General features: G+C 37.3%; 1 protein-coding gene across 1 annotated transcript in view; it reads right to left on the reverse strand.

Annotated features, from left to right (window-relative positions):
* The window catches only part of NKAIN2 (sodium/potassium transporting ATPase interacting 2), a 545,944-nt gene that overhangs the window by 517,870 nt on the left and 285 nt on the right, over window positions 1-27,789 (reverse strand). The window lies entirely within an intron of this gene.

Consider the following 27,789-nt stretch of genomic DNA (forward strand, 5'->3'; position numbering starts at 1 on the left):
CTCCAAGAAACGATCATGTAACATTGGTTAGCACAGAAGACTGCAGCCACAGCCTACCAACAGGCTAGACAGTTCTATGGGAAGATTTGAAAAAGTGTGACTTAAACAAAACCTATCCTAGTGAAATCATTCCCTTCACTGTGCATGTGATCTGAGAGCTTGTGGTGTTTATTAGAGGAGGAAGAGTGAAGGCAGAAATCTGTTTACAGCGGGGCAGGGCTATCAAAGGTCAGTACTCAGTGACCAACCATTTTCTTGTGATACCTTATTTCCTGAGAAGTGTGCTGTCATCTAGATAAAACATATGCCTTTCTAGGTCATTTGGCTAAAGTTTGCTGTGCCACATACCCAACAGTCTCTGCTGAGAACAGCTGACAGCCTAATAACAGTGTTTCTCCAGCTACTGGTTCACTGATTTTTCCCCACAAACTCACTGTATGATTTATCTACTTTATTCTGCATGTGTAATGAATACATACAGCATCACAAAAAAAATTGCAAAACATTTAGCTAATGCTCAGTCAGAACACTGAAATGAAGGCAACAAGTACAAAAAGAAAGATGTAGTAAAGGGCCTCTTTGACCTCTGCCTCGCACGGCACTCAGCGAGGTACAAAGACTTATATCCCTGAGCTGCGGTATTGCTGAGCTCAGGACCCCGCAGACGATCCCCTACAGAGATTGTGCTCTGCAAGTTTTCAGGTCAAAGCATAATGTTCTGCTCTGTGGCCCTCTTGCCTTCAGCAGCAACAGCAGTCTGCCCCAACTTCGCTTTGAGTGCTTAGAGTAAAAAGTAGGCACTTAAGCACAGACATTTGAAGGCTGACAACAGCAAAACTGCAAAAGACCCAAGTTACCATAGAATGAATACCAAATCTATGCCAGGTTCACATGTGCTGCCATTTACATTCAGTTTAATTGATGAGAAGTAATATATGGGTAACAGCAACAAACCATATTCCCAAAGGAAAGGGGACAGATACTCAGCCAGTTTAAACCTATGAGCTCTGGGATTTGATCCTTTATCTAAGATAATCTGTCTATAAAGTGCCTACCTTTTAGATGGAAACCCAGCAACAGACTTTGAATGTTTTCTGATTGCTACCTGAAGGCCCATTCTACACTCATTTCTGTATTTTTAATGTTTTAATTCAATTCATCCTGTGCCACCCATTGCCACTTCCTTTTATTCCTGCTGAGAGAGAAAAAAAGCTTGAATTAGTCATAGGCCTTCAGTTAAGAGTAAATTTCTACCCTCTTTATCATCAGTGATTCTTGATGAAAACTGCAAAGCTACAGTTCTTAACTTACTTCACAAGCTGCAAGATTCTCTTTAACTTCTATAAACTACAGCTCCATAATCATAACTTGTAAACTCTAGTGGAATAGATTTCTGATGTGGTAAATTAGCATCATGAGCTCTCCTTGCAGTATAATATTCCTTTAGTTTTTCTCAGTATGCTTTAAAAAGTTGAATAAAGTGCACAGATTGAATGTAGAATCTAGTGCTTTTTCCTAATTCTGTCATATGGGGATTACAAAGGTAATTTGGGCCAGTGTTTTTGCAGGGAAACACTGATTTCATGGTTCCTTTCCAAAACAAACTTATGTATGGTTTAAATTCCAGAAATGTTGTTATCAAAAATTCTTTCTATGGTGAAGAAGCACTTTGGCTACAAACCTTTGTAAAATTATGTCCTGGTGTATTTCAAGATACACATTTAAAACTGTAACACCTGGAAGCAGTGGCCACTCCTGAAAATGTGGCTCATCATCCTTCTAAAACAATTTCCTAACACTTACAAATGTATCTATCTAAAAGAGATACTGGTAAACCAAAGGAATTATTTTTAAATATACAGAACAAGTTACACTGCATCAGCTAATACCACAATAAGTTCCTTGCGTTTCTGAACCACTCGAGACTCTCAGCTACAAGTGAAGGACATGTGTTAACCATATTCACCTGCCCACAACTGTTGGCCTTACCCTGTCCTCATCACTCCCTTCTCTCATGCTAAGGCCCTCCACTTTGCTCTCTCTTTTTTCTCTAATACTCCCTGCTCCCACTGTTCTTTTTTCTTTCCTTTCTACGTGGGGAGTCCTTCAGAGGATAAATGCTATTTAATTATGTTGGGAACATGGAGAGGGAGAGCACTGCCCTGAGGACCAGCCAGAAAATCAGCATCAAACTTAATGCCAGGCCTCGTATTATTCAGCCATTTAAGTCAGCAATTAATTATACAGTAAATAAAGACTATTTCCATAGGGAGTCAAAGTGCAGTTCTTATGATCTGCTGGCAACTACACATCCCCAGATCAGGGACAATCACATTACAACAAACTTTATGATTAATGAATTCATGATATTCAGCTACTGTGACAGCTGCAGTATTGCCTGTGGCCATTCCTCCATAATTCCTTAGCTGCTGAAACCCTCAAGTAACTCATGGGGAAGATTGTAGCTACAGACCATGTGCTTGTTGGTGACATTTTGGACTCAGGATCTTTTTTTCTCAGAATCCAGGCCAATCATTTCAACTGCTGTGTGTCTACCATACTGCTGAGTGGGCGCTCACTGCAACGTCAGGGCTCTTTCCACATAGTCACAACATAGCCTGGGCACCCAGAGACAAGGTAACTATTTCATCACCCAACCTTAGTCCTTCTGAAGCCATGAGCAGGGAACGAGACATGTGGGGGCCCTAAAGAATATGCCTCCCCACCATGACCACCAATGTCAACATAGCTACTCAGCAGCATTAAAGCACTTCCCTTCTGTGAATCTGAAACTGCCAGGGAGAACCACAAATACTTGCTATATCTTGTTATTCCAGTCCTTTAGAAAAGCAAGTTGGCTCAACGGCCAGTATTTTACGAGATCTAGCATTCTTCTAGGTTCTTTAGTGCAATCAATGTTTTTTTCTAATCAGGAATGGCTAGAACAAACCGTGTGAGGTTCCCTGATAAGTTAAACAATAAATTACACAGGCATATTTTCCATTTGAGGAAGAATAAAGCATTCTTTCAGAAGTTGTTATCCAACCTTACATGAAGGAAAATCACATAGTGATTTTACTTATCCTAACACTGTCAAGATAATCAACAGAGGAACTACCACAACATATTACAAATTTTCCCAATTTCACATTTGCCTTATTTAGAAAGTATCTTAATTTCAAAATGCAGGACTGGAAGATTGACTAAAAGCTTACAAAGTCAGATGAAAATACATACTAGTAATTAGATTTTTTGTCCAAATATTAATCATGCAACCCAAAGTTTCAGCTTAAGTTCACATGCATGTTCGCTTATCAAAGAAAACCACATGCCAGAAACTATTATGCTATATGAGAAATGACTCCTCTTGCTTCCAGATCACTATTTCTCTAACCAGTCAAAACTCTTAGGCCAGACATGCACCTGCCATTTTCCTTTCTAAGGCTGTTCATATATGAGCACAGGTAGATAAAAGTTGGGTATCTGACATGACTCCTGCTCCATTAGTCTCATCTTTCTCAGCGCTAACTAGCCATAAAGCAAAGACATCAGACCTCACTTGAAACAGTACCAGAATCCTGTAAACAGCATACAGCCCACCAGATACAGCTGCATACACTGAGATTCAAGAGCTGCTTCAAACATATCATCTCTGAGGTTGAAGAGCAATCTCCAGAAAAGGAGGGGACTGATAGATGAGAGGTTGATATTTCATCATCCAATTTTTTTTGCATTAATACTGTAAAACACTGCCCTTACTTGCTTTAGTCTTGTCAAATTATATCAAAGAAAGGAATAGGCAGTTTGCTGCAAAGCAGATCAAGGAAGAGGGAAAGAAACAAGTTGTAAGATGCAAAACAAAGGTGGACAGAAGCCAAGAGGGGGCACAGGAGGTAAAAGAGGAAGTATCATAGTGGGAGGGAAAGGAAAAAGAAGGAAACACACTACAGGCATATGAATATGTGAAACAGGGCTCAGAAGATGTGGTAGAGGTACTGTAATTTGATACTGGGAAAGGAAGACAATAGTAGGCATTGTAACTTGTCTCCTGTAATACTGGACCATATACTGCAGCAGAGTTCTTTGCCTTATTATTTTAAGAGGGCCAGATTAGGAAAGTGAGTAAAGAGCATACGGGTTGCAAGGATACAACAGCTGTGACATGGACAAACACAGAACAGAAGTGGGAAGGGAGAAATGACACCCTGTGCAGAATAGGGAGATGAAGGAGGGAGACATTTGGTTCAGTACAAGGCAGGACCAGGGGTCTGGATACTGATCATCTCCTGATGTCACCAGAGATGCTAAGGTTCAGGTCCTGCTGTGCTTCAGTGTACTGGGGATAAAGAGAGCAACACTCCAGCCCCCGAAGACACTGAAGGCTCAGAAATGGATTTCATAGTGGATAAGAGCCTATCCAGGCTATGGAAGCTTTTCTTCCCCATCCCAGGGTTTCATCTGACCCTGCAGGTTCCTAAGAGACTTTACAAAGCCACTAACAGCAGGTCATATGACCACCATAAGAATGAACAGAGCACATAATCGATGACAAGAGCTTGTTATTTTGATCGGCAGTTTCCTGAGATGACACATTTTGACAAAAGGCTTCATAACTGCTTGCTGAGAGCAGAGAATGGTAAAGACTTGCAACTCTTCTCTTCCAGATGCAGTAACGCATCCTTCGGATGCTGAAGGAGTCGTGAGGCCCCCATGTCTCACCGTTCCTCCTCAGTCAGCACACAGCTGTGAAGCACATCCACACACTATGCCTCAACCATTCCCAATGACTGACTGACATATCAGAGGACAAACAGTCTATAACAGCTATCTGTTACTCCACAGGCTCAAGAGGTCTTCAGAGGACTTGAAGCTGCTGCTGATTAATGCTTGTAGCTAAGAGGATTTGATACAAAGGAATTTAGTGTCTTTTCTTTGTGTGTATCTGTGTATGTGCAGTATGTGCTTTTTAATAAGGAAAATAGCAAAAATTGTGATAAAATTTTGAGAAAAGGCACATGCAAATGCTAGAAAAATGTCAAGAGGCAGCCTCTGCGGATTTAATCTTCCAGTCTTATGATACATGACTAAGATATGCATTATGATATAGTCTTTAATCATACGATCACACAGCTATCTTAGCACATATTTCAAATGTGATAAAGCCTAAGTTAGGTAAAAAAATGTGTGTTAAGAAAAACTAAGCAGGAATAATCAGAGAGAATTCTGGATTGCTGCTTCAGAAGTCTATTATTCTTGTATTCTTGTATCCTGGTGTATCAAAAGCTGTGGCTACTTTTTGAAGTCAGGATCTTGTTAGAGGAGAAAAAAAAATAAAGCATCTTTGCATCTTTAGAGGCATTAACTCAAACAGAGATGGTGGAACCTTGCATTAACCTCCACAGCAAGCAGAAAGTACTCAAGTCCTCACTGGCACTTACGCAGTGGTGAAGTGCATGAAGCTGCACAGGGTAAGGAGCCATGGAAGGGCTAAGCTAGACACAGAGGTGTAAATTTGTGCAAGAATTGGATTTGAAATTCCACTTCTCCTTTCCAGCAATAAAAAGCTAGCATTCTTTATAGCACAGACAGGAGGGTAAAAATGACATTAATAGGTCCAGGACCAATTTCACAGCAAATAAATGATCAGGAGCTATCCAAAACAACAGTCCATTTTTTTGGAATTTTCTCTATTAGCAAAATTCTGCAGTAATTTTATTTTAAAAAGTTAGATTCAATTTTCCTTCAGCATGTGGAATAAACATCCACTTTTCAGTTCTAAAAAAGTCCAACTTTTTGGCAAAGCTGAGCACTTGCTGAAAGCAAATTTGAAAGCCTGCTATGCCACCTTTGATAGAGCAGCAAAACTACAGAATCACTTTTTTTTTTCTCTTTTTGTTCTGTGTTCTTCAATTTTTCAAGCAAGATATGTAATTTATATGTAAATTTTGCCTGACTACAACTCTTACCATTTAAAAAAGTAAATATTTTAAGAATATATAATCATTTGGTAAGAATATCTAAGTGGCATTTAAAGAATAACTGTAATTAAAAAGAATACAATATTAATCAATTATAACTCTCACAGTATGTGATAAATTTTGTAGGGCAAAGTCAAGGAACAAATGAAAAACAAAATATTTGAAGCTAAACATACATAGTATTAGGTGAAGTTTAATTAAAACCTGAATAATATCCTCTCTAGGCTGGTAACTTCATTTTTGTATTGTTTAAAGTGTAGAAATTCCCTAAGAAAGAGTACAGGCCTGACTAAAGCTGTTAATCCAAATTATGAATATAGCTTTTGGTTTGATTGTCACTGCTGTTCATTAAACAGGCATGCTCATGGTGTAAAATATTTTTCAAAATTTAATATACTGGGCCAAATTCATACATAGCTTAGTGATGAGCATTTCTAAGTACCTGCTTCAACTGGAAAACACTGGGTGTTTCACCTTGCTCATGCTGAAAATATTGATTTCTGAAGCTGCACGGAAAATAAAATTATACTAGCTTCAAAGAAAAAACTTTTCTCAGAGGAAACTTAGATTTTGAAAGTAGTTGAGCTGAACATGAAACTGAAGCCATACATTAGTACAATTATTTATTACTGCTTAATCAATGACTATGAAGCAAGCTCAGCTTTCTGTTGTGAAGTTCAGAAAAACTGTCACCCTCAAAATATTGCTGTGCATTCTAAAATAGTCTGAAAACGCAATACACTGAGACTATGCATATATAACAACAGTCAGTGGTGGAGACTTTGTGAACAACAGAAATCTGTACTTCTCCTGATTGGCCCTGAGAGGTTCAGCTTCTCAAGCCAGGAGAAACATTGCACATGTGGTAGCAAAACACAGCCACTTCACACCGTCGGCGAGCTTAGCGATAACAAGCTGAGATCCTTCAACAGATTCCTAAAATGACCACGGCACAATGACTTGTTCGCTGGAGCTTTACTTAAAGGATCACAGTTTTAAATCCATGTCACCTCAACTCTATTTGCAATACCACTAGCATCTGAACCTCCATCTCAGCAGGCATTATCACTGGCAGCAAACTATGCTCCTTAAGAAATTTCTTTCAAATATACAAAAGTAGAGCCTTAGCCCTTTGTTGTGTGCTGTCAATCTTTCATATTCTAGGCTGCCAAAAACGAGGCAACATAAGTGGCAGGCAAAGTAACAGAGTCCTTTTGTCTTCCAATCAGTGCTTGGAAAATCTTTCCGCATTTAAGAGGCTCAAAGCCCGTCCTGTGAAGGTTGTGTGTGTGTGTTGTGCTACACAGTGCTAGTGATAACTATTTCCAACCTGTATTCCTCCAAGCGACTAGGAAGGTTTGTAACTTTGATAATTTACGCACACTTACATACTATCGCAGCCACTCCGTCAACTTAGTCAGACAGGAATCTGTGTTATCTGATAGTTTTGTGTGGTGACTAGGAGAATGCAATTGTAGTCTAACTAAAGTGCTGCCATACAAATTATCATGGCAGATGTCCCCAAACACAGAAGATAATCCATGTCCTTTTTCATTGTAACTATTTTTTTCTCCAGACGCACTGAAAATAAAACCACTGATAATCACTGTCTACATTTTTTCCTAATAACATAAAGTGCAGTTACTCACCAAGTTAATGTAAATTGCATTTAATAGGTCTCTGGCTTGTGCAGGATAAATAGCAGGAAAATATGCTTTGAATATAACAAAAATTAATCTTTAAAGATTTCTTAGATTATTTTTTCCTTACACAGAAATACTAGCTACTAGTATTACTTATCAGCGTCCCTTAAAGATTGAATAAGGTATACAGGAGGAAACATTCATATCAGGATATATTTTAAAAATGCTGAGATAGCATCTGAAATCATGCATATAACTGCTCATCTGTCTCCACAGATTACATTTATCATAACATTTAATCATTTCCTATAGAAAAAGAAGTCAATTACATATATATGCTTTAAAAATTTGGGGGGAGATGGTAAGGAAGAAAAAAGGAGAAATGAAAAAGTAGACAGGAAATCGATTCATATTGCATTTTTCCTGTTTGACAATATTTACTATTGTGAAGATAGGTGAGTAAAGAGGATGTGAAAGCTACAAGGTATTATGTTCAAAAGTAACGAAAACTGGAAAAAGATCCCTGATTGAACTTCACATTGCCAAATATAAGAAGCATTCCAAGCTTCACACATATCGAACATTATCATCCAATGAATATTTATACATATAATAAGAGAAAGAGATAAGTGAGAAAGAAGAAAATAAAACAGCCAAGATTCAAGGAATTATAGTAAGCAGCATATTTCCAATGAAGTAATCATCCTTCTTACCACTGGTAGTCTGGATGAAAAACAGAGGCAAACTAGCAAAGCTACTATGTTAATGTTTTAGCCAATGAAAATAAAACCAAAATGGTGGCTTACCAATAACTTCCTTGAATCATTTTGACTGATATATAGATTTAATGGATTGTTACTGTGACAATTGCAACAGAGCTCCCTTAAGCTGAGATTTTAAAAGCTGCTCAAAGGGCATTTAGATGTCCCGTTTATATTTAAATTTTAATAGAGCTGGATGACTAAAAATGTGGCATCTTTCAAAAACCTCATTCTCACTTTCACAAACTCAGAACTGATCTATTAAAAAAACACCTGAAGAACATTGGAAACATGGATAAAACACCATTGATCTTTGATAAGCCCACTAATCAAACCATTCATCTGTATCAGTACTGTATTTATGTACAGTATCAGAACTGTATTTATGAAGATGGGTCACAAAGAAATACGTTTTAGTTTGTTTGTTTTGTTCAAGCTTGGCAGATGGCAGTAAGCTCATAGCAACAGTAATCCTATGGATATGCAACAAATTCAAAGGACAGTGCAGCCACAGAAAAGAGCAGGTTAGGAAAAGAACATCCCAGTTCTGCCTGTGGGATACCAGGAATGCAAAACATCAGGTCACGGTGAGCAAAAATGCCATTCTGTGTAAAACAGGGTTCAGGAACATTGGAAAGAACACATAGGAAAGATGACAAGAAACCTCAATTCAGGCATTAGAGTATCTTCAGCTGTTCTGGAAATTGCCTGAAGGAGCTGAAGGAGAAATTAAAAATGTCAACGTGAGGATGCTCAAAGGCAAAAGACCACATCGGTGATCAGCGCTCTGTTCAGTATCCTTGGGTTCCTCATGTGTGGCATCCTATTTCTGAAGCAGGTTCTAAAACTCAGCATTGAATAGGCTACATACATGCTGCAGTACTCCATGGAGAGGAGTCAGAGACGAAAGAATGAACAAAAATAAGTAATAATGTTATGACATCGACTAGGCTTTTTTGGATACTTCTAGTCAGAATGGAGAACTCCAAGTATACTCACTTTTTATTATTTTTGAAACAGGCTTTAAAGGCTCACTGAATGAAATCAGACCAATACCAGTAACTTAGCAGAAGAAAGCAGGCTTAAGAAAACTTCACTTTGCAAGGTCCATTTTAATAGCTACTAATGACGCTAGAAACGACCACATTTTAGAGCACAAGCAAAAGAAATAAAAGTTATGTTTGATCATTCCACCTAATCCTGCTTTTCCTGACAAAACAACTTGGTGTTGTAATAAAAATAGTTTTTATAAGAATAGGGTTTTTTAATAGCTTTTCTAAGTTTTTTTTCCCCCTTCAGGTTTTGTTAATGTTTTTAGTAAGACCTTTTGTCTCATAAAGACCTATTTGTTCTGGGGCCTGAATATAGTTTTCTAGTAACAAAGCTAAGTCAACATTCAGTTATCTATATCTGTAACTGATATTTGAACCAGTTTACTAAAAAAGAAATTAAATAAAATCACTCAAGAAATTGGTTGATCAAAGGTTGAGGTTTCAGATCCAGTTCTGACTGACTGATATAATGACTCTGGGCAAGTCATTAAGGTTATTTCTACTTGACATCACACAGTACCAAACAGAAATTCCCAGTATAGGTCTTAATACTGTTTATGCAGCTATTGACTCTATCACAGAAAATGCCTAAGTGGTCCAAAAAGCTAAGACCAGGTATATTTCTTTAGGGAAACTCTTCTAAACTTCAAGTATGGACACCAGGCCTCTTTTTTGACACACCTGGAAAATGAATGACAAGAGGTTCCCATTGCTCCTGGATTGCTGCAGGAGGGACTCTCTGGATGGCAGAGGAATGAAAGCTTCAGCCCGCTTCAGTCTTCAGTCTGCTTAAGGGGGCAGCAAATTGATGCTTTTCCCTCTTGGATGAACAATCCAACAACTCATTTTTATAAATGGGCAGCAGCACCACAACTACCATCACTGCTTTTCCAGGCACATTCTAGCAGAAAAGACAGAGCCTCTCCTTGGTACCCTAAGCAGTAATCTCAGCAGCTGACTCCAGAAGGGTTTCCAAGCATGAGATCCTAATTCCACACGGGTGTCCAATGCAGGTCAGCAGGTGGACATCTAAACTCAGCACAAAAGTAGCATAACAGTCACATTCCTCCACCCTCCTCATGTCTCGTGGAGTACTCCTATGTGCCCAAATCAGCCTGCACATAGAAATTGAGCAACTGAGTTAGAACCTGAGACAGCTTGCTGGAAAGATGAATGGTATGATGAATTTAAATGGCTTTCACTATATTGGCTATTTCTTAGCTTAGGAAGTATCTGGCATAGCAAAAGTATGCAGTCTTCAAGACTGATTAGAAGTCAAGATGAGCTGGAAGAATAAGTACAGAAGAGCAAATTATGAGAAAATGATTTAGCTTAATAAGTTACAAGGCATCAATATCTCTTCAATATCATATCAGTAAAACTTTATGGGAATTAGTAAATATTTACATTTTGAACAGAACCTTTGTGTGGTGATTGATCAAGCGCAGGAAACAAACAGATATTTTTAAATATCTATTCAAAATGAGGTGGGAAAAAGCAGAGCTAAAAGCTGAAATTTAAAAGAATTAATCCACCACAAAATCAAACATATAACAACTACAGAACATATCTTTCTTAACAAAAATGAATGCAAAAATGAGAAAAAAATGATTTGGTGTGTGTGTAAGTTGAGTATAAAAAGCAAAGAAGAACAGGCTTCAGAGGTAGGAAAAACTTGCAAACTACTGCCTTAACTGAAAGATCTCTCACTGTAGGTATTCTTAAGAAATAGTAAGGTTGTCCATTTATAATACATTATTTCCTTCATCATATGCCTTGCTGCTGTGGGCTTAATATTGCTTTAAAATCAAAGTTTACGCAATTTATGAATACAGGCTATCTCACTGGCATGACACAAGGTCCTCACTTTATGCTGATTTCTTTATGTTAGAATCTGAGCTGAAGCTTGAATTTTTTAGATTTTCTAAGTATATTCAACATAAACCAAAGACTACTTCACAATCTCTAATTATTGGGATAAGCATCTTTTAAAGTTTTCTACAAAACAAGTTTGAAGTGCATGTTCTTGTTAGAACATATAAGCTAGAAGTATTTTTTCCATGCACATAACAAATGGCTCAGCTGACTTCTCTCTTAGGTAAGCAAGCCTCTGAACAGAAATGCAGGATATTTCTCCACCAGAGAAAACATCAGTTCTGCTGGTCAGCAGTACTGGTTATTGGAATAACAAAAGCAAGCCCTGCGTGTGCTACAATTTGACTGTCCCTCATTTCTCTACAGACCTCTCTGCTCCCCAGGGAGCTGTTATAATGCTTCTAAATAATGACCAAAATCAACTAGATCCTCTTTTAGCAAAAAACAGCAATGAAAACTCTCCATCTGTATTTGATTCCTGAGTTTAGACTAATTCTGAAGTGGAGTTCTGTATTTCTGCGTTCCTAACAGGGTCCTCCACTTATTGCCTAGGTTACGATTTCTTTTTCTCTTCTCTCTTTCCTCTTTCTCCCAAATTAACAGTATAACATTGATAATAATAGTAGAAAGAGGTAGAATGAAGGTCATTATGCTTCCCACTTCATTCAGTTAAATAAATATGAAATATTTATCATTTGCTCTGCTCCTAGCAGACTGCTAAATACAAATTCACCTGTGACACATGCATCAAGATAAAGTCATATCTGTTTTAATATATTTCCATTAATATCAGACTCATCATTCATTCTCCCAGATTCTTGAGTACCACCAATGCAGCGTAGGAGAATATGATTCTGTGCAATTCAACAGGATTCTACTTTTAAGACTCACAGTACATACATTCATGGTTATGATTTCATTCACACATATTTGCTTAATTGCTGTCTCCTTTGTTATAACATTCTGCTGAAAATGGACACGTAATTCATTGTTTATACTTACCCATTAGTCAGGATATGGTTTAAGACTCTGTCTTAAACCTACATCTACAATCTATCTACATCTTAAATCTACATCTATCAATCTTTTCCCTTTAAGTCCAGTTTTCCAGCTAAAGCTGTAAAAATGTATGAGTTTTTTCCTGAAAGTCACCAACTCTGCGATAGATCAAGATAAAGGTTACCATGTATGTACTGCAGTACACCTCTAGTTCCTACACATCACTGCTCCAAATATGAATTTGATGCTAAATATGACATATTTACACATCATTGAGATATACCCATTTTTTCCTGTACATATTTCAAACAAATGCTTCACACTAGCACACCTCCTTTAACTCCTTTTTTCTCATTTAGACTATGAACTCCTGAAAAGCTGTCATTTATTCTGACATTTTAAATTTTGGAGCCATATAAAAAGAGGCTGGTCTGAGGGAAAGACAGCCCCGCGAAATTAAAATTCTAAAATTCAAAGTCAATTCTTTCTCTGATGTGTTATATTTCCTTTCTCTTCCCTCCATATCTTTAGGGTATCTCTATCAATTTGTCAGAAATCACTTTTTGTATTTTCCTAACTGCACTTCTTCAAATTAATAAGCCTTACTGCCATTCCAGTCACTTAAATCAATACATTTCCTTTTGCCAAAGATGCATTTCCTCAACAGGTGCAATATTTCTTGGGAGCTTCTCCGCATCATTTTTTCTGCTTTGCAATATTCCCCTTGCATTTTTAAGCACAGAAGCCTATAGGAAAAAAGGCAGTAGTCCAATGAAATGCAGGAGGATTTGTTTGACCACACATTGTCCTATCACCAAGTAGATCACTGAGTTACTACAGCCAAGAAGATTTATTAAGACTCACGGACATAGAAAGGATTACAAAGAGTGATTCTGTCCAGAAATCCTCATGTTTATTAATAGCTACCTACTAGGTAATCCTCACTTTTTCTACAGCTTAGTTTATAGTTACAGAAGTTGTATTCCTCACAGTAGCAGCAGAAGGCAATCTAATACCACAAATAGCAAATAAGCAATGGCTCAGTCTACCTTTTCTTAATATCAATACATATTAAGGAAGCAGTACAAGTAGGACCTGAGTAGTTAAAAGATATGAGCAGTGACAAAAATGAGATATGCAAGAAAACTGCTCTCACACACTCCATTAGTGTTTGTCAGCTCTTGAAAAGCAGAACCTCAGTCACCATTATGAGAGTAAATAGTCCTTATAAGGATGAATTTTATTAACTCTGTTCACAGCTTTCCTGTTTATAATTATATCTATGCTATTAAATAAGTAAGTCTGAAGAAATACCTTGTTTTTGTTTTTTTCCTCCTTAATGTATTGTGCAGATCCATAAGGAAATACTATAATTTAAGGACTCTGGTTATAGGTGAGGGGCAGGGGGCAGGGGGCTGTGCATGTGGAGTGGACAGGGGTGAACTGTGTAAGAATTTACCTTTAAACTCTACTTCCTTTAGGCCAGTCCCAAGGACAGTATATGAACCTGGCAGATACACTGTGCAAGTAATAACAGTCCCTAGAAAGCCGTCTGTTATTCTCCAGGTCCTCTGTCAGCATGCCACCAAAACGACCCTGGCCTATAGCTGGCCCAGGCAAATCCTAGCTAATCAGTGCCACTACACAACTGAAATGATTACTAAGGTGAAGGCACTGAAATGTCATACAGAACGAACCCAATTTTCTCAAAATTGTAAGCTATTCTACACGTAGCACAGGGAAGTATACACCAGATGGTGGGGGGAGAGGGTGAAAGTGTATGTATTCTGGGTATTCTAGACACCAATTTAGGAGCCTATCAAGTTAACAGATACGTTGGTTATCCAGAGCATGATTTAGAGCACCTAAGATCAGTTTGCATGCTAAATATTAGCAAAGCGCACTGAGTTCCCCCTAGGGACACCTGCCTACAACACCACTGTGACAGGCAGCCTAGGAACTGAAGTACTTGATGTAAATTCCTCTCAGGTGCTTGTGGGGATGGGAAAGAATGCCAGTGAATAAAGGAAGAAGCACAGAAAATCACATAGATCTCCAATATCATGCTCTAGAAGTACTACTTCATAGTAGCTGGCTAGTGAAAGAGCTTGTATTAATTCTGCAGTCATAGTGAGGCTGCAAAACAGACACAACAAGCAAGAGGTTATAATAGAAAAGAAGAAACTATATAGTATTTTGCAAATATGAATACTTTTGTTAGAAGAACTTCATAGACATATATCTTCCTTCAGACTACAGATTGCATTTTTCTTTTCAAGACAAACCTCTTCATGGTAGAACTACTCACAGTACAGGGTATCCAATAAAACCTCTGTAGTCTAAAATATTCTATTTCATAAAACTAGCATGTTAATTATGTTAAACATTTATTTTCTTATACCATAGGAACATTAAATAAAATATAGAAATTTCTAACTCATTTTTAATCAAGAATGGAGATGGTTTAAAATTCTTGAAATGCTAATACGGAGGCAAAATGTGGAATGAAAATCTGAATGGATCAATATAACAAAAAGAACTGTCAATCGTAAGTATTTATGTAAATTTGTAAAACCACTCTTTGGCTCACTAACAGCTCATGTTCAGACAACTATTGATCAATATCTTGACAAGTATAGTATAATTCTAGAGAATTATTTTCTTTGTCCCTCACCTTAACCTAAGACCTGCTGAATTTCAATTGAAGTAAATAAATTACCTTTACTTTTTGACCTTTAAAAAAAGTATTCACTAAGCATATATTATCTTGATCAAACTGGATGTTCTAAAGGGATTCAGGTGTTGGCATTAGCATACTGACCTTATACAAGTTTTAATATAGCTATCATGAAAAGCACAACAGGTTTAGTAGAAATTAATAGTTACCCACCTTTCCAGGAAAAGACCACTCCAGAAAAGTTATGCACAATTAGGAATGCAGAATTAAGAGGGACCACATCATTTGTCAAGACTGGTTCCTCACAAATGCAAGTTGGCACTTTACATGCAGAAGATCCTAGAAGATTATCTACCCCTTCCCTCAGTAGGCATGCCTCTGCATACTCTTAACCAAGCCTTGCATCTTCAAAATAAATGTTGTAAAATTCCTGAGCTACAAGGCTCCACCGAAGAAGATCAGAGAAGACCTACTGCCAGAGTCTTAGGTCTCTGCATGAGCACATGCTTTCCTCCTTATTTTCCTGCTGAATTAAGTGAGTGAGAAAAACAATTTCTGAGAGAATTGCATATAACACTTAAAGAATTTGTATGTGGCAAATCAGTATACGACTCTGTGTTGATTAAGCACAGTGCAGCCATAGTTTAGCCCCGTTTTCCTCCATTCCCAGCTTACAGGGTGGATACTGAATACACACTCTTCAGTCTCTCCCCAAACCCAGCCACAATCTGGATGGTACCAGTGCAGGAGAACATCTATGAGATCAGATAAAATCTTGTCCTAATTTGTGCACAGGCTGAGATGTAACACCTAGAATAAAGTTCTCCTGAAGTCTGGAGAGGTTAAAATATAAGGTTTGTATCTATCATACCTAAACTTGTGCCAACCTGTTCAAAGGGAAAATATATTTCAGTTATGACAGACACATCTTCCAAACAGCCTCAGAGAGAGGTGTCATAAGGTATAATTCTGACATTTATTGGGACTACCAATTTTCTCTTTTACAGAGACGTAAAATACCTCAGACTATTATTAAAAAAAAAAAAAAAAAAAAAAAAAAAAAAAAAAGAAGAAGAAGAAGAAAGAATGAAAGGAAAGAGTTAAGTTTACAGCTAGCTGTTTTACCATTCCCCAATTCTCTCTTGATCATCCTATCAGTCCAGCTGTGAGGGCAAATGAATGTCTCCTCCCCAAAGCCACTGTTATTGAATGTGCTAATACTTGCACTGAATATCAGAGCAGCTGGGACCTTCAATGTAATCATCCTCCAGAGACCTCAAACTTTAATTAGAAACTTTTTGATCTAAAACTGGGTTTTCCAATTCATGCAAAAAGATACTAGTAATGTGTCAAAAGCCAGCTATTTTAAAATGGTATAATTATAAAATGAAATATCAGATATTAACCATTCAATCTATTCATCATTGTAGTTTTGTATAACTGTCTTGTCTTAAATTAGTAAGAAAACTGTCTGGAATAGATGCTGCAATTTTAAGAACAGTGTTTTCACCTTCCTAAAATAACCAGGTTTTGTCCACATTCAGAAGCCCAATTAGTCACTCCAAATATTGCAGAAAAACTTCTAGTTTACTCAAATTTTGAAAAAAAATACAAAAAGCAGCAAGAAAAGGAACACCTACTTGACTATAGAGGCACGGGGTTACTCTAAGCCAGCCTGAGCTGTACACATCAGAGATGTGAGCTGAGAAAGCCAGGTGCTTAAGGGTACTGCATACGCATGTCATCACAAAAGCTAAAATGCCAAGAGGTGGTTCTTGAGAACACACTCATGGATTTGGCATGACCAACAAACCTTGCCATTATGGCAAATGGTTTCCTCTGGCAGAGCTTACATCAGTTCTTAACCTCATTATGATGGCACTATGCCACTTCTACATTCTTTCTTGTTCCAAATCCATCTGGTTCCCACCAGAAGTTACAGCAGCCAAAACACTATTACAGCAGCTGGGGAACTTTGGAGGTGGATTTATTCCACCTTTATAAATCCAGGTGGAATTATAAAGAGACTGAGGAGTTACTGTATTGCATTTACAACTTGAAAACATCTCTTGGGCACTAAGATTCCTCACGGCTGCTCTAGGCTGATGGGGACCTGAGTATTTGACCTTCTAGTTAAGGCACTGAGCATGATCTGACGTACTCATGTGTATTTTGACATTGCCTTTCTTTCTCATTTAGTATAAGACCAAGATATTAATTGCTGGAAGTTGTAAGTATCATTACAAGCACTGCAAACACACTGCACTTGTTCTGCAGACACTGCTCTCCACCCACCTCTGAACAAGCATCTGAGCATTCCTGGATTCACCACTGCTTCCTTCTGCTTTTACACCTGTGTCAATTAACTGAAGCCAAGAGATCTCCACCATTACCCTTTAGTGTAACGCAGAGGAGAGATACACTCATAACTTCTATTATCACCCATGGTAGTTACGCCCATGTTCTGGGCAAAGAGGAGCAGCTGTCCTCTAATAAGGAGCTAGCCATGACAAATATAATACTGACATGGGACCCACATAACTGTCTTTATAAGCATACTGCAAAGTAAGAATGATTGCTAATGGCAGGAACCACAAAAAACCACAACATTCCCCCTCAACATTTTTATTTCAATTTGCAAAGAACAGCACATTTCTGCAGCAAATAGAGCTTACTAAACCAGCTGCCTTTTGTTATTGTCCTTATGCCTATCTGTGATATTATACAACAGATACCACTTTATCGGCGTCCATAAATAACTTTTATTATGCATCTGAAAAAGCACAGTTTAGCATTATGCAGTACAGACAACATCTATTCCAGTGGTTGAGGGCAACAACTTTCTTCTGTACCTGCCATTATGACCCTAAATCTGGATGACAGTTTTTCAGGAAAAAAAAAATCTCCTCCCCAAAACAACAACAAAAAGTATGAGGCAGCAGCCCCCTCTTACTATTTTGAGAGGCTGCCAGGAGCAGCAGCAGACATTTCTAGGTATACTGCTCGCTGCTGCATCCAGCTCCAGTTTGTTGCGATCTTTCCTCTGCAAGTTCCAAATTTACTGCCAGCTCCACACCCAGGAAAACAAGCCTGATAAAATCCAAGATAGTGCACCCTCTTTTCAGGATACACTGAAACCTATGTCTTACGTTCACACTACCAGTGCCATCATCTGGCTTGTTATCAAGTGCTGTCACTGCTCATGAGTGCTACTAGTGTCAAAGAAAACAAAAAAATAATTGGCTTAAAGTGCATGAGGTGGGAGTGGCCAAGAACTTTAAAAAAGGGAAAATCAACTTTACAGCAAATGAAGAAAATTTGCTGTAACAAATATAACATCTGTATTTTAAATTATTCTTTTTTGAGCAGCCTCTTGTTCCTTTGCATTCCCTTAACTGATAATGTTTCCATTTGTTTTACTGTCATTTGCTCTGCCAGTTTGAATAGTGATGTAATGACATATGACTGCCTGATATTCAGTGTTACTCACAGTGCCTTTGTCATTGGTGGCTCAAGTGCACAATAAATAGTATCTTGAGTATAACGTATTTGTGGCTTTGTGACGGCAGTAATGATATACAACGGGCTTTTTTTCTCCTTTTGTTTCTATGCTTTGTAGTAGAACAGCCTGCCACAGAAACTTTCTGTGACCAGAGAATAATGGAAAATGCTGGGCCATTGTTGACCATGGCAAAAATTTGCAAACTTCACATTTTGTATAAATATTAGAGAATGGGTTTTCAAAGCTCCATGCATTGTTCTAGAGAGATGTCGTAGCATCTATCTTCCTATCCTCACAAAAGCTTTTTATCTTCAAATGAGAAGAATATACTTGTTGAGGGCCAATTAGCAGTCCTTCTATGGAGAAGTTTAAAGGAATTTTTAATTAGTAAATTGACCCATGGTGTGAGTCACCTAGAAAGGAATTATTTTAGTTTCTAAGGCAGTTAAGCTTTCTGACACAAATATTAATCAGTATCTCAGGTTCAAGACCCTCTGTCTCTCAATACTATCTTCTCCTGTAAACTGATTTCATGTACTACTATGGGATCACTCACAGAGAATAAATGTTACTTGAGGTGAAGAGGGGCAGCACCCTGACCCTCGTTCTAGGCCTCTAACATCACTTCCATTCATCCAGGAGAAATGTTGTACATCATTCTTGTTTATTCTGCCTAAATTCTAAGTAGCAATGTTTTATCCTGTCCTCGCTAAACTGCCACTGTAGGACAATTAGTGGTCTTCTCTCATCTTATACATATGTTAATCTGTCATACAGTATTGCCGCATTCTTCAGTAGCTGCTGCGAAGTGACCATCCAAGGTAAGCAGACATAACTATAAAACGAGGAGAATAATGGTGCATGCAGAAGAGAGGCTGGAGCTTCACATTTCTAACTGGGCACCAGCTCAAAGCTCCCTACAGAGTCAATGGAAAGAGGCTGCCACCTCCGGAAGGTGATTCAGAGCCTATATGTTACACATTTAAGTGAGATAGCGTGACTCTCTCTCCCACCATCTGCAAATGGTCTTGCATTTTTGCTTTCTGAAAGGTGATGCAAAATGTAAAGATGAGAGACATCATCATTTTGACATTTTGCTCAGAAATAATAGAATTAACTTCACATGCTGCCCTCTGTACACAGCTCTACTGAGACTCTCTTCAGGAGAAAAGAAGGATGAGGAAACCAAACCTCAGTCTGTTGTGATATGAATATGGGATATGATAGATTTTTCCTATCCACATTGATGTAACTGGTAAAATGTTCATTTTTTTTTTTTCAATAGAGACACAGCCTAGAAATCCCAACTCAATAAAAATATCATGGAAAAAAAAAAGAAAAAGAAAAGTTGTTAGAAAGTTGTTACCATAAGTCATATAGAAAAATCTGAGATGCATTTATATCAATAATACTTCGACTGACTTTAGTAATCAGAATAATCAATACTTTTTATAAACCTTATATCATTACTTAGGCAGAAGAGAAGCAAGTTTGTGTATGAAAGGTTAATCTGAGCTTCAAATGAAAGGCATTTTCAAGGTATCTTGATATATGTAAACATGTAAGTGGGAATCAGCAGAGCTCTAAACTGATAAACATTTCTCATAAGTTATGTATGAATTAAAATCAAGTTTTTATTAAAAATGCATAAGTATGATCTGCAGTGAATAGATCTATTAGATATGCATGTTTACTTTTTAGTGAACACAAAAATCAGTAATTTTTCTTCTAAATGTCATTTCTATTGGAGGGTTATAGACTGATAATTCTCAGATGCCATCCAGCTGGTACATATATGTGTGGGGAGAGAGGATTAAATAACAAACTGTGAAATGGTTATTTACTGCAGTGACAAGAAAATGTCATTTCAACCATTGTGTCCATCTACTTTACAAGTCAGATAGCACTCAATGGTCCCTCCCTTTCACTTATCATAATGAAAAAAATAAATGATGATTAATTTGGAGGACAATGAGCTATTTGACGCTTTAAAATTATCGTGTTTTCAGTGTATTTCTTTCTGATCACACATTATTTACAGCAGTCTCTGTCTTCTTCACCCCTGTAGGAAGACAACAGAAAATAGCCTAAAAAATAAAGTGAGCATAAATTAGTTTTGTTTATCAATTTGGTTTTAGCATCAATAAGTGGTTATAGAAGAATGGAAAGCACGGGGGATTTAAAGGTACATACTTAGTGAAATGACAAACATCTTTCCAAAACAGCATTTCTCAATTTTTGGATCACACTTGTCCCTAATGTCAAAAACTTCTCAGTAAAATGACTTGTAAAAATGCCAGAGGAAGGAAAAATGTAAATAATAAACACTATGGTGACAACATTACATAAGACTGTGATTTCCTCCTCCCTCCCTCCACCCTCAAATGCTTTCTTAAGCTGAAAGACAACTTTACTTAAGAAATATCTCTAAAGGACCTTACCCACTCTGACCTGCCCTCTGTAGAAGTCCCTCTTCTGACCAAAGAGGCCTAGAGAGATTATCCTAAATTACTCAGACTATGAACACCCTCACATTCACCCAAATATGAAAATATTCATTAACATCATCCTCTGCTAAATATGACTTAGACTTCAAAACTTAAGCAAAACTTGGAGAAATCCACTGATACATCTTCTCTCAAAAAATGTCATTAGCTATAGCCACTGCACACCTTGAATGATCTCTTCAGCTCACTGAAGTCATGGGACTAAAAAGGCATTTGGAGAGTACAAGGATATCCAGGTAATTCACTGGGTGCTGATGGAAGCCTCCAGAGCAGACACTGGCTGAATCCAACAAGTCCCTGAGCCCAGGGAAGTGTCACAGCCTCAAATCTTCACCCTGGCTGAGACTAGATGTTGAATGAGTCCCATGTCTAATGGATGCTTAAAATACCCTCATCAGCTACACCAAGGCATTGAGAAGACCCAACAGAATTTACTCTTGCCTAGAAAAAAACCCATCTACATCACCAAGCATTTGTTACAAGACTTATATGCTGCACTCATACATTCCCTCACCTCAGCCCAGGACAGTAAAGTTGCTACCAACTCAGAATATTCCTGTCTCTTGACTATAAAATGATAGATTCCCCTCCACTGGCTACAGAATGACTATAGAGAGCTTTTGGTATCTTTCAGAAATGCTTAGTTAGTGCTTTTTTGTAAAGAAACAGAAAACAAGCAAAAACTCTGCTGCTCATCATTCAAGTTGCTAGCTCAAATTTCAGTCAATATGAAATTAATTCTTACTGCCAAAGATTTGCCTCATGGCTATACCACATGTCTAACCTAGCTAGATATTCTAGGTCCCTATACTCAGGCAGTTTATGCACCTCTCCTGCTCCCAATCTATTTAAACCTTTCCACCACGCCCATCATCAGAGCATCCGAACGCTGACCCTTAAGCTTGCTCACTGAACTCTACGGGAGTTCAGCTTCAAGATGCAGCGGATTAGACTTGTTATTCATCTGGTCCATTTCTCTTTTTTTTGGTTTGTTTTTAACCTGTATAATTTAAAACAACATGCTCTGCTTTTTTTGAAGTATATAATTCATTATTCACAATTATTATTATTCATTCACATTTCTGTGAAAAAATATACTGTACCATTCACAGCGAAAGTCAATCCATTACAATTAAATTACATAATCGACTATTACCTCTGACAATATCCATTTTTTTATGCATCACTATTTTTGACTTCAAGCTGTCAAGAAATAAACAACTTGATTATGAACCTGTGGTATTTCATCTCAAGACTAGAATAGAAAGAGTGTTTACTTCTCTACGAGGGTATCATATAACTTAAAAAGTTTGCTACATATTTCTTTCACGGCAACAAAAGATGTCAGCTCTGAATTCATGCTCTAGTCCTTGTTTTATATATTCCCAGCAACATCTCAAAATCAGCTCTGTAGTATTATACAATAGCTTTCAAAAACATACATCTTTTCAAGTCTGTTATTCATAAGATTGTTTCCTTTTCATAGATAGTGGGATCATAATGTTTTTGGATATAATGAAACTAACACTTTCACTTTCTTTCCTGACAAAATTGAAACAAAGCAAAATGTAGAATTTTAAAGAAGACATAGATGCCAGTTGTTGCCTACCTTTGAAAATGAGTATGTCAAAGACTGAAATAAGTACTACCTAAAACTCAAAAAACAATTATAGTTTTTTCCTAGATTGATAAACCTTCAGATCTACACACTAAGAGCAATAACAAAATCACTTTCTATTTACATGTAAAGTCTATTTCTTTAATTTCATTTTTGCTAGCAGAAAGTTTAGGAACATGTATATGCCACCAAAATTTTCCATTGCAGACCTTTGTCTCATAAATCAGCTTTTGGTAACCATTTAGAACAATGACAATGAAACACAATGAAAGAAAAAACTCCAAAAATCCAAAAACAAGACCTCCAAAACCCACCAATGGGAAACAGACACCAAAAATTTCACTAGCACATCCTCACAGGAGAAAGAGGGGAAAAAAAGTTATATACAGTAGTGATTTGGCTTGGTCTGTTATTTATTACGTATCATGGTGATCAGCATGATATAAGAGCCTATATTAAAAAAAAGAAGAAAAAAAATATTTGTTATGTAGAACTGCAGAGTAGCTAATCCTAGGGCATGTTGTTTGTTAATGCCTTCACTTTACTCTCTGAGGTCCAGAGACAATTCAAGCTGCAAATTGTTAAAATATGAGCTTTTCTCAAGCCATGACGTTGTGGTATAAAACTGTGCCAAAACTAGTGAGGTAGACTTCTGATATAGACCATAACCTGCCAAGATCCCCATTCCCAAAGTGATTGACCTCAGTTTTAAACATGAAAAATCTCAACCCACAAAGCCTGACAACACTGAAAAAAATGCAAGCAAAGATGGTTCAAAAAGTCCTACAGCTATTCTGTCAATAGAAGATAAAATGAGCAGAGAAATATTTGCTATTTTTTTAAAAAAAATATGTACAAGACTGAACACCAAGACAGTCTTGTTGTCTAAGAAACAAAGCTCTGTTCTCTGTAGTTAAATGTATCATTGTTTTATAATGCACGCAATAATTGAAAGAGAATCTAATGTAAGAGTAAAGGATGGTTTGTGTGCACTGTAGATTACTGGCACCTCTGACAATATCCCCCAAAGTCACAAAACACATACAGCAGATACTACTTTCCAGTTTGGAAGTAATCCATTTCCTGCATTGAACCTTGCAGCAGATCAAGTATGTGTCTTTAGGTGCAGCATGGTATGTGTTTTTGGACACTGATATCACAGATAAGTACAGAAAATACCTCAGCTGATACAGCTTCTGAAATAAAAATATCTGAATTTTCTCTTACATCACACTATTCATTTGTAGAAACGCATGAAACTCAAGTGTGTTTCCAGACAAGTTATCAGAGATTTGACCATTTCTTCCACTAACTGAAAGCAAAGATAAAAATTAGGGCCAGTAATATCAAAAGCACCTAGCAATGCTGGATGTCTTTCTCCTTTTGGTTAGGTATGATGACACACCACTGATAGTGGCTTCAGCCAGAGTTACAACTGGAAGAGGTCATATGCAGAGAGCGCCATGTGGTGCTTATGCCCTGTCCTGTGGGGTGTTAGTGAGGAAAGGAGAGATTGCAAACCAGTGTTTGCAATTCCATGTGTTACAGAAATCAGGGAATCTGTACCCTTTATAACACAGGCTCCTTTAGGGTATCAGACAGAATACCCCAGGATCACTAGCTAGGCCTCAATGTATATGAAGTTTGTTTATAAATTTTATATGAATTTTAATACTTAGCTAAAATACATGAATTGTATTACAGTTTACTTAGAGGGGAGAAAAAAGAGATTACAACAGGCAAACAGTAGAAGAACAAGGTAAATAAGTTTAGACCAAAACTGAGAGAAGACATTGTAAAGGCTGAAATACCAGGCATCTAATTAGCCTTGGGAGTATGGCAATCTTCGCCTGATGAACAGAAACAATACAGCAATCATAAGACTTGAAATTTCCTTATGAAACCCTGTCCTTTCTCATCATTACACTTGGGAGGATGGCTTCTAAATTGACAAGATTACTTTTTTCTCTGTTTCACCACTGCTAGATTTCTCCTAAGTAGCAATAGAGGACACACAAAAAGTTTCTAACTGGCTTCCCTGTGGCTCTTGAAGCTGTCCAAAGAGCACTGAAACCAGCAGTCACAGCAGCATCACCTTTGCTGCTGCTGCAATTAAAAAGTTGAAGCAATAGGATATTCCTGTTCTTGATGTAAGCTACGAACAGAAAAGGAGACACCCAAAAAGACAGAACGTAAAAGAGGGAATGCAATGCCAGGGGATTCCTCGCAGTGCAACCAGGACCGTTGACACACAACAGAAGACCAGAGGGAGATCCTATGCCCAGAGTTCTCTTGCGAAGGACGAAGGACAAGAGAGACTGAAATTAGTATCTTGAAGAATTACAAGATGTTTTAAGATAATTAACTTTGTAAACAAAAAGTAATGCCTTGTTCTTAACGTTACCAAAATTAGCTCTTACTTGCTGTTAAATCTTCTCATTGGCTACAAATACAGGAGAAAAAGAGCTGTCAAAGGTTGTTCTCCATATTAAATGAGAGCACAAACAGGAAGGTGTATGTATGTTAATAAGATGGGGAGCAATGACCAGTATGCCCTTCAGAAAAGAAACATTCCTTGAGCTTTCTGATAATCTGATGATATAGTTATGTTCCTTTAGCTATGAGCACTTAAAATGCAATTATGAAAATAATTTTCTTTCTGCAGGGGCCCTCATAAGTTGATGTAACTCTACTCTAAATCAGTGTTTGAAACAATCATCCCTCCCCTCTTTTTTTGTTGGTGGATTTCTGGGCACCTATATCATGTATATATGTGATATTCAACACCTTCTCTAATGATTTGAAGTATATCTCAATCTTACTTATTGTACTACTTATTGGCCTACAAAGACCAATTAGATAACCACACCCAGCTTCTGTAGAGATGGAAAAAAATGTTTTCCTAAAAAATGGTAAAATCTTTCTTTTTGCAAACTTATTTTTCTCAAATGGAAGTATATTTTCTGCTTCATACATGACCTTTTTGAAACTGAAAGCAAGGTTTTAATAATAAGAGATCCTGATGTTAATATGATATATATATATATTTAAGTATGATTATCAATGTAGAAATGGTTCCGCCCCCCATCTCATTGGACCAGATGACTTCTTCATCCTTTGTTTTTGATTTGTATCTGAAAATTATCATGGCTGCTAATAATAGGATAAATCTTGACAGTACTTACTCCTTTAAGTAGCTTTTACCTAAAAGGTAATAACAACTGATTAGCCAAAGGCCTACTTCAAAAAGTTAAGTCTGAAAAACTCATGACCTGTTCCCATCTGATGGTATATGGCATGTGAAGAAAAATGAAAAGCAATCTTTGTGAAGTGAGAAAAGAGTATTTTTCCATTCCCAACAGCTTCCCCCCCCCCCATGTAAATTGAGTATTCCTGCTTTGAACCTATCTACATGTCACTACATACACCAAGTGTGATTCAGAGGTTTTGTGTTATTGCTAGCACAATAAAGAAACTCTTCTTTGCTCAATAAATTTGCCAGGTTTGCTTTCAGTTTATGAAAATAAAAGAATGCTAGAAGTTTGCTTAAGCTAATCCAGAACACAGTATTTACTTTCTAAAAATATTTATGCATTTGACTTATTGTAGTTCACAAGCTCTTTTAAAAAGCTTACAGTACTGCTTAAGACAATTCTGTATCAGCTTACTAACTCATCCACCTGCTGGTAGATTCCTATGGATATTTCTGTTAATGTTTTTAACCATGAGTTCGTGTGCATATTTTTTTTTACCATGAGTTAGCAAATATGTTTTCTTTCACAGCCTTCAAAACAATAATATTTTTATATCTGAGCATATTCCATAGTCCTCACAATCTCCTGTTTGTTGGATTCATTTTAAAATCAACCTCTTATTCATAAAAGGTACAATTTAAACCATTTTTGTTCCCTTTGCAGCAGAAAATGAAAAGTATGCCTGAAACTTAAATGGACCTGAAGAACTTCAGTGATTAATTTTATGTTTCCAAATTGCTGGAAAAGGTTACATTCCTACCATTCCACTCAAGATTCACTACTTCTATTCAAGATTCTTTTTTTAGACAGTGTGCATGAATAAATCACATCTGAAAAGACACATTCAGCTACAAAGAATCAGACAACTCACATGGAGAAAAGCATATGCAAATAAAATGCTTCCCAGTACACACAAAGATTAAAGATTGATTACAACTAATATAAAGACAATAGGCATTTTGGATTTCTGATCGGCTAACACATTATTTTTTCTCCCCATATTCTGTAGTACTGACTTTGGCCAGTAAAATCTAAATCTTTTTTTTTTTTTTTTTTTCCCTCTCTCTCCTTTTTTTCTATTTTTTTTCCTTCTGTCTTAGTACCTGTCTGCAGGAGAAGAATTGGCGACAATGCTGGTTGCCATTGATACCGACTAACACTTTCTCAGCAAAACTATTCAGTAAGAGGTAGAAGGATGGAGTAACATGAATTATTTCCTTCCTGCTCTAAGGTTAACTGCTTAACAAAGGTGCTTTCAGCACCTGTTCTGCCAGCACATACACAGTTGATCTACTGAAAATAAGAAATGGGACATATTTCACTGACAGGTCGTCAGCCGTGTGTCACTGCATCAGAATCCAAAAGAATTCTACACATCGCATTATCTGTGTTGATAACAATAATCCATGCAGGAAAAGACATTTCTTTAGTTTCTTAACTTTAGACAAAGGGACTGTCAAGTACCACAATATATTTGCACAGTTTAAGGGTCTCGCTAAGCAGATCTATTTTGGGGCAGCTCCTTTGTTATTGTATTTCCGTGCATACTTTTTAAACTCAGCACAGTTTCTCTGGTAGCTCAGCTTACAAGTTCTGCCACATGTTCCCTGTATATATAGATACATATACACACGTATGTATGTATAAATATAGAATTGTTTTACTTCTGCAACAATGTAATGAGGCAACGTTAACATACACTGGCCAATAAGTCTGAAAGACAAAAAAAAACAACAACAAAAAAAGCATCTGCATAAAGGCTCAGGCGTAACTACTTCATACGCACACACCTGTACAGCAGACCGATCACAAGCTGTTCATCACCCCTAAAATAACCATGTGCCTCCTTTACCTGCGGCTACCTAAATGTCAGCTTGCCACAGGAAACCGGGTACCAAGTTGCGCCCACGCCGGGGAAAACTG

This window comes from Rhea pennata, chromosome 3 (assembly GCF_028389875.1).
Source record: "Rhea pennata isolate bPtePen1 chromosome 3, bPtePen1.pri, whole genome shotgun sequence".
Lineage (NCBI taxonomy): Eukaryota > Metazoa > Chordata > Aves > Rheiformes > Rheidae > Rhea > Rhea pennata.